The sequence below is a fragment of the Mesoplodon densirostris genome, chromosome 14 (genome assembly GCF_025265405.1).
Source record: "Mesoplodon densirostris isolate mMesDen1 chromosome 14, mMesDen1 primary haplotype, whole genome shotgun sequence".
NCBI classification, from domain to species: Eukaryota; Metazoa; Chordata; class Mammalia; order Artiodactyla; family Ziphiidae; genus Mesoplodon; species Mesoplodon densirostris.
Genome location: NC_082674.1, coordinates 66,872,025 through 66,880,430, shown reverse-complemented (window position 1 = coordinate 66,880,430; position 8,406 = coordinate 66,872,025). Strand labels below are relative to the sequence as shown.

Below are 8,406 nucleotides of genomic sequence, written 5' to 3'. Positions count from 1 at the left end.
TCCTGAGTGAGGCCTCACCCCTCCTGAAATGCAGTGTCTGTCACCTCCTCTATTCTGCAGAAATCGACACGTTACAATTTACTTTAGGCCTTTTCTTCTTCTTGTTCAAATTCCAGTTTGAATTTTATGTGATCAGGTTGGTGAGTCACCTGACAAAGCACTTGCGCTCAGAGATGGAGACGTGAACAGTGAGGAAAAAGCACAATCACACGGATTCTTTGTACGGAAAATGCGTTCACAGAAGTCTAGGTAATTTTCCTTGTTTGGGTGTTGGATGAAACCATGGTAAAAGCATTGAAACTGAGCCAATTAACAATTTTAGAAAATGAGAACCAGACATTTTTTTTTTTTTTTTTTTTTGCTGCAGGCTTGCAGGATCTTAGTTCCCCTACCAGGGATGGAACCCATGCCCCCTGCAGTGGGAACTCAGAGTTTCAACCACTGGACCGCCAGGGAAGCCCCCTGACACGTGTTCTAACAAAACAAAACAGTCCAAACCATTCTCTTGTCAGTGTGTTGAGGTCAGGTTCTCCCCATCTGCAAGAATCTCTTTTCTTGCTGAGTCTGTTTTTCCATTTAGCCTTTAATGAGTATCTTTGAAACAATTCTGATATTTAGAAAAACAAAAACCAAAAAAAAATTCATTCCTTATTGTCCAAAGGAAGTAGAACATTTACAATATTTTTACTTTTTCACAAGGTTGAGAAAGGAAAGATCTTAGCAATAAAGAAAGGAGGGCTTTTTTTCTTTTACGAGTTGTAAATGAATGCTTCTATAATAGTCTCAATACTCAGCATTAGCGTCTAGAATCGTAATGCTAACTCGGCGATAGCTCTAGCTAGTGGGAGTGGTGTGGACTGTGACACGATAGGGAGAACTAGAGCGAGGAATGGGTAGGAGAAAAGTGAATCCAAACCCTCTCTACCTCCCATGTGTAAGCAGCCAGGATGTGGCTTTGGGAACGTGAGGGTAATTTACTAAAATTCACACTGTCTATAGATATTGGAGGACACATGAGAAAACCCTAAGATTTGGATTTAGTGTTACAAAAGTAATGTTGGTTTTATTTATATAAACTCTCTACTTCTCACGTATCTATTTTATGTAGCAAAGTAACAATTCTACAGCATGATATGCATGTCGGATTAGTGCTTTTGTGATTCTATTTGACTACATCAGTAAACTCCCGGTAGGAGGACCACATATTCTAGATTTTCCAAGAATAATTCAGTTCCAGAAACTTAGTCCATTTGTCTCAATAAATTATTAAGACGTTTCAGTGAAGAAATTCTGTAACTGGAGAAGTCCTTGTAGTCCACAATCTCCCACACTAACCCTAATATTACCGAATTGAGGGGCTAGCTATGTACTCGATCATGGCATCAGGAAGGTGGACACAGATGTACACACATATACACATCCTGATTGAGACATGGCGGCCCGTAATTCTTTCAAACCAATATTCTTTAAGTATTAGTGGACCATCTGTTTAGCAGAGGGGATGACTTTTGTTTGGGACAGGATCCAAGAGGGAGGACCGGGAAAGGCCCCCGCCTCTAATAGTGCTCTGAATAATTCAGCTCTGCTTCCAAAAGAGCAAACCCCATCCAGCAAAACAAACTCCTGAAATTAATTGGTCCAACCCAATTCAGTAAGTGGTAAAGACTGTTGGCTATTTCTTAAGCATCCCCTTTGGGGGATGAGCTTTCTCACCTAATTCCTGTCATGATGTTAGGGTGGTTTATTGACATATTCATTCCATCTTCCCTTAGGAGAACCTGTAGGAATCGCCCTGAGAGGGGTTCGTTTTCTCCATCGTGGTCTCTTTCCATTGACACGTTATTGCTCCATTGTATGTCACTGCCCCACGGAAGCTTCTAGACGGACCTCTTCCTTAATCCAAGGCATGACATTACTACTACTACTACCCACTCACCTCTGAGGTTACCTGGAAGATAACCACAAGGCAGGAAGGAAGACAGTAAGTCTCACATCTCCATGAACACCTGCAGACCTAGGCTGCACCCTTCCTGGTCTGTGTCTCCCCATTTCTGCACCACATTTTTTCTGCATTATTTTCTTTGTTTCGAATCTGTTAATAGTTTCCATCATACCATTATCTTAAAATCATCTCTATGCTTGATCATCTTTAATCTCAGTACTTTGAAACAGTGAAAATGGAAATAGGTCCTCTTGCTCATGTCACTATCCACGTCCTGTTTCCTCTGTGAGAGGCACCATTTCCCAGCTCAAGTGTGCAGGGTCCACATGTTTCTAAAGGGGCTGCCCTTAGCCTCCCCCAGCCAGCCTCACCCTCCTGGAGGAGAGCACCGTGAGCCCCCTCCCATTATTCACAGCCGGAGCCTTGGGATGGACCACAGTGATGGGGGAGACCAGGGAGGTCATTGTATGGGAGCATCTTAAGCAATAATTAAGGAAACATGTCTGAGAAGGTTACAAGTACAATGTCAGTCCTCCCATATTTGTGTGTGGAGGGATGTTTCCAGATATTGTAGGACTTGGCAGACCTTTCAGGCTTCCATGGAAGAGGTAAGAAGGAAATTTTCTTTGCTTTGTAGTGTAGGTGCGAGAAGTAAAATATCACTCGGTCTGTTTTAGTAATTTTGTCATATGTCATTTTATAAGAAGATGGCAGCACTGTAAGCTCTTTGTATAGTTAGAATACATTTGGTACAAGAAGAAACCACATACTGAGACGCAGAGCGCCATGACGAAACGAGTGACGTGGGAGGGAGAAGGGAACGGAGAGGAAGAAGCAAATGGCCGCCGAGACCACCTTCTTCCAGGACCCTACCCCCAAGTCACTCTCTTCTGGTTGAGAGCCTCCAAGGTTACTTACTGGTTTCTGCATCTTTAAATTCTTGCTTCCTGACACACGCACTCCCTTATCTTCGTCCTGTGGTACATACTACTTCCCTCCTTTTCACACAACCCTGGTCATGGGGCACTTTCCAAGAGGCATACTTTCTGGGACTCAAACACACACAATACCTTGTCCCAAGAGATCTTCCCTGCAGGGCAAACAAGGCTGTGGTTTCCTGGTCGTGTTTCAGCATCTCAGTGGTGTGATCTCTGCTCCAGAGCCACAGCTGGTCCTGCTCGGTCATTGTTGAATTGCTGTGGCTTGGGCTATGACACATGAGAATGACATGCGAAATTTGACCTAAACGCTAGAGAATCTGGATCTGGAGGGACTGTGTCTGAGCCAAATAAAAACCTTTCCAACTTTCCCCCACTTCCTTACTTTTTACACACATCTCATGTTATCAAACGTGAATACATAAATTACTTCTTATGTCAAGTAAGTAGTCTTTGTGGGCAATAGTCAGATAAAGATGAATATCTCTTCCTTTGGGGCTTCTCAAAAGCGGGCCCAGTAGGAATGGTCATTTTGTACAGTCCAGGCTGTAAGTGTCAGGAGCTTTGAACGCTCAGCACGCTTCCCACTGTGCTGAGAATGCAGGGGAGATTGGGTGTTGACCTTCTTTAGAGTATATTTGCCCAGCTAATGGGAGTCCCTTAATGGGACTCAAATGGCTTAATGCCATCAAAATACAAAAACTGGAAATCCATTTTCACACTTTCATTCGGATAATCCCAGCCACCCGTATCTCACAAGAGCATGGCAGGAATTCTTCAAGGCTGGTCCCCTCTCCCCCGCGCCGGAGATGATGGATGGATCTTCCAAAGACGCGATTTGTAAGTCAAGCCTCCTCTTGGGGGTGGGGCAGGCCTCGTGCACAGGGCACGGCGCCCCGAAATGAAATCCAGCTGACTTTTATGGGCTTCCCTTTACAAAGTCGGCTTCCGGCCTGCATCCGGCCTCAGGATGAAGCCGCTCTGGGTCCTCCTCATACCAGTAAATCTGGGATCAAATCTTCTCCAGCTTCGTCTGTCCTGCCTGCTCCCGAGGGTCTGGCCGTTGTCAGGTACGAGATATACAAACAAATTCCACAGCAGGGGATCTTGTTTCCAAGGATTATTTTTAGTTGAAATCAGCATCTTCCCCACTCTTCCAAGTTTCTAAGGCAGCGATTTATCTTTGTCCGTTTCACCTTTTCTGGATTCGCTGCCAAAGCAGTTTCAGGTGCCCCATCTCACGCCTCTCTCAAGTGCACGTGGAGTAAAGCACTAAGTTTTGTCTGGTCCCAAAGGAGGCCACAGGGAGGGGTGGCTCGGAGCAGTGTCTCCTGTCCCTTGTTTGTTTGTTTTGTTGTTGTTGTTTTGGCGGCACCGTGTGCCTTGTGTAATCTTAGTTCCCCGACCAGGGATGGAACCTGGGCCCCCAGCAGAGGAAGCGCGGAGTTCTAATCACTGGACCACCAGGGAAGTTCCTGCATCTCCTGTCCCTTGAAAGGACCTGACAGCAGCAGAAGCCGTGTGGGTCGGTTTTCCCAGCACATCATTTCTCGGGCTCCGGGTCAGTCCACGGGCCTTTCCTTGGTGCCACTTGCCCAGCACGGCCACGTGTCTCTCCATCTCCAATATCATCAAGGAGCAACGCCTTTTCCCTCATCCCACCCGCATCCCTGCCGGCCCCTGGGTCCTCCCAGACACAAGTGCTGGGCTCACGGGATGTGTCGCTATTCTCTTTGCTTCAGCTGCCTTGGGGACAGAGTAGCCTGCATTTGGGAATGATTTAGAGTTTTTGCATATATTACTTCATTCGAGTCTCACAAATTCTGGGAATTAACAGAAGCATTTTCTAGACGTGGAAACTGAGCCTCAGATTCAGCAGTACATTCGTAACCAGTGACACTGGGTTTGAATCTAAGGATTTCAGGTTCTTTCCCTCAGTTCCTTTCTAACTGTGTATTTTTGCAGCATGAGTCTTGTGCTTTTGTAGTTTGGTCACCCAGATGCTCCAGAGCCCCACCGTGGTACTCGGCCGGCCTGGCTGCTGAGAGCTGCGTGTGTTGATACAGGCAGAGCCAGGAGGACGCTGGCCACAAGCCCGGCCAGTCCCCAACTCTCTGCTCTGTCCCTGGCAGCAGGTGGCAGTTTCCATTCCGCCTCCGCACCGTCCTGTGTGCCCCGGGGCAGGACAGCAGCTGGGAGGCGGGAGCCCGGGCCAGGCCCGTCCAGGCCCCACATGTGGCTCCATTCCCACAGGGTGACAGCCATGCTCCTTAGCCAGGAGGCCAAGCCCCTCCCCTGCCAGTCCAGCCTCCTTCTTCCAACTCCCTGCCGGCCGTCCCCTGTCCCCATAGCCCTGCTCTCAGCACGACGCTCAGCACCTGCCAAGCCCCTTTGCCTCTCTCCCTCCGTCCTGGCTCGCCGACAAGGGCCTGTGTCCATTGCTCTGTGGGCCGGTAGGGAGTGAGGAGAAAGGATCTGCAAGGAAACTTGGCACCTGTGAGAGAAAGGGCACTGTCACCGGGCCCTGGCTGCACTATTGCCACCCACGGCACCTCTTCTGCCGCGTCAGCCTGGGCTCCCCTTGGTTTGCTAACTTTGATTCCCCAACAGTAACGCAGCAAGGCAGCTCCAAGTGAAGCAAGGCCACCTGCTCCAAGCAGGCGGGTCGGGGGAAAGGGAATCCCTCCGGCAACCATGGGATCTCGGGAAGCAGACACGTGCTTGCGTAGAGAGTGCAAGCGTGAAGTTCGCATTAGCCAGATGGACCTGGGTTGGAACCCTGGCCGCCCCGGACAACATCGTGTAACCTGGTGACTCCCCCGGTGGCCGGGAGCCGGGGGCTGACGGAGAGAAGGCCGGCAAGGCGCCGGCTGGTCTGCGCCTTCGGTGGTCCCTGATCTCGTTAGGTTATTATTACTGCCCGGTGGTGGGGCGGGCCTGAGGGGGAGGGGTACAGGTCTGTTCCAGGGGGGACAGGATCTGACATGATGAATCCTTCATACGTGGCCCCGAACGAGCACTGTTCTCGTTCAGTCCTCCCAACCAACTTAGGCTCGTCCCCAGGTCAAGCCTGAGGGAGCAAAGCCTCCGAGGCCACCCCGCCAGGGGACAGACCCCTGCCCTCAGCCGTCCTCCCATCTGCTTCCCCGAGATCCCAAAGCCCCGGGTTCCCCCCACCTTTGCTCATTTTCCACGTAGCTATGCTTTGTCCTCTGCATCCACAGACTGAGTTATTTCTGCTCAAAACCACCATTTGCTCTGCAAGATTAATTCCGAGTCCTCAGTCTGGCCCGGGAGAGGGACCCCCAGCCCCGCTCAGCGCCTGGCCTCCCCACCGCCCCGGTTCTGTGGCTGCACCTGAAGCTGCTGGGCCTGAGGGACCCTCCTCCTTCCCCTGTAACGCCCGGTTAAGGGTCAGCTCCATGGGGAAGCTCCGCCCCCCTCACCAGGCAGAGGCTGTTGCTTCTCTGCGGTCACCACCCCACCATGGGGTAGCTGATGGGTGTGCACGGTACCCCATGAGCTAATCAAGAAAATCAGCATTTATTGTCCTCCTTTGCACAATGGGGCTAATTGTGCTAAAAGGAGTATTTTTTTTAAACGTCTTTTTTTGGAATATAATTGCTTTACAATGGTGTGTTAGTTTCTGCTTTATAACAAAGTGAATCAGCTATACATATACATATATCCCTATATCCCTTCCCTCTTTCATTTCCCTCCCTTCCTCCCTACCCCACCCCTCTAGGTGGACACAAAGCACCGAGCTGATCTCCCTGTGATATGCGACTGCTTCCCACTATCTATCTGTTTGACATTTGGTGGTGTATATATGTCCATGCCACTCTCTCGCTTCATCCCAGTTTACCCTTCCCCCTCCCCGTGTCCTCAAGCCCATGCTCTACATCTGCGTCTTTATTCCTGTCCTGCCCTTAGGTTCTTCAGACTTTTTTTTTTTTTCATTTTAGATTCCATATATATGTGTTAGCATACGGTATTTGTTTTTCTCTTTCTGACTTACTTCACTCTGTATGACAGACTCTAGGTCCATCTGCCTCACTACAAATAACTTAATTTCGTTTCTTTTTATGGCTGAGTAATATTCCATTCTATACATGTGCCACATCTTCTAAAAGGAGTATTTTATAAGGTTTTTATTTTATAAAAATTAAATGAGTTAACACAGTACCTAGAATAATGCTTGGTTCACAGTAAGAGCTAATAAGGCTGGCTGTTACTAATATGACACTCTTGGTAGATGTTAAAATAATACATGAGAATGGAATGAGAAGTCCAATGGAACCTTTGCCTGTCATAGACTTTTGGTTTCCTTTCTTTCCTATCTATTAAAAAACCTCCAGCCCAATGTGACTTTCAAAGTTTATAAAATGTGAAGAATGAGTTAGTTTAAATGTCACAGAAAAAGTTAGTGTGCTCAGTTCCCACCATATTACTTCTTGGAAGATATCCAGCATTCAAACCATACACCACCACTGTCCTTTAGTTTGTCTTTAAATAAAAATCTTCATTTCTCGACTGACGGTAAAGAACTTGGCATTGGAAAAATTAACGTTTGATGCTGGTGCAGAGTCAGAGAAAGCTGTCCCTTGAGTATATTTGGGGCTTGTTTTAGCCAGATTAACTTTAGTTTTTGGTGAGATGAGATTTTCAGCTGTTTTTCAGTACTGCAGAGACACACAGCACTATAGCGTTTATTTCATATAAAATAAACCCAGGGTTTCAGTGCTCCCAAGGGCTCTCGTCATAGACCGAGGAAAAGTAGAGACCAGAAAGGCATTAATATTATTAGTTCTGATCGCGGGCCAAGCACAGAGCTCTGGGCTTAGATGATCTCATCCAGGATGTGGGATAAATAGGAATGGAACTGTTGAATATTTGGGATGAAATGTAAGCATTTTGGGAATCTATATGCAGCAGATGTGGCCCCCTCCTCTCACTGTGTGTCTGTGCGTCCATCCACGCTGCAGCACCATTGGGCGTCTACGTGGTGCTACAGCCCAGCACTCCAGGGAGAGTGAGATGGCAAATTAACCTCCGTGCTCGTAGCACAGAGCAGTGCTAAGACAATATATATATATATATATATAAACAGTATAAATGCCAACATACAACAAATAAACGAAGACATTTCATAGTCCCAAAGTTTGGTTATAATTACACTCTTAAAATCTAGGGCTAAATTCTGAAATGTGTATGGTAGTACAGCCTGCATGGATATTCGTGTCTGCTAAATAGTCATTTGTTGCTGGAACTAGAGAGTTCTGTTTTACGATCGCAGGCATGTTGAATGTTTATTACACTAGTGGTTAAAAAGAATTTCTTGCTTCGTATTTTAGTTTTTGCTCTTCAAGTTTAGTAGGGAAAAAAATAAAATGAAGCTGATAAATAACACACAAAAGGAGGAGCAAGAGTGCAAATTAGTTCCTTATAATTGTTAAGAGTAGCAGACATAGTTCTTAAAAATGCGTCTGGGAAACTGTGTAGTCGAGGTTCTATAAACTATTGGAG

At 47.1% G+C, this 8,406-nt stretch overlaps 1 long non-coding RNA gene across 1 annotated transcript; it reads left to right on the top strand.

The window, feature by feature from the left end:
* The first annotated feature begins 3,353 nt into the window (after positions 1 to 3,353).
* On the top strand, positions 3,354 to 7,952 carry LOC132502000 (uncharacterized). The gene is made up of 3 exons (XR_009534378.1): positions 3,354 to 3,720; positions 3,822 to 3,950; positions 4,290 to 7,952. It is a non-coding gene; the product is annotated as an uncharacterized LOC132502000 (long non-coding RNA).
* Positions 7,953 to 8,406: the final 454 nt, after the last annotated feature.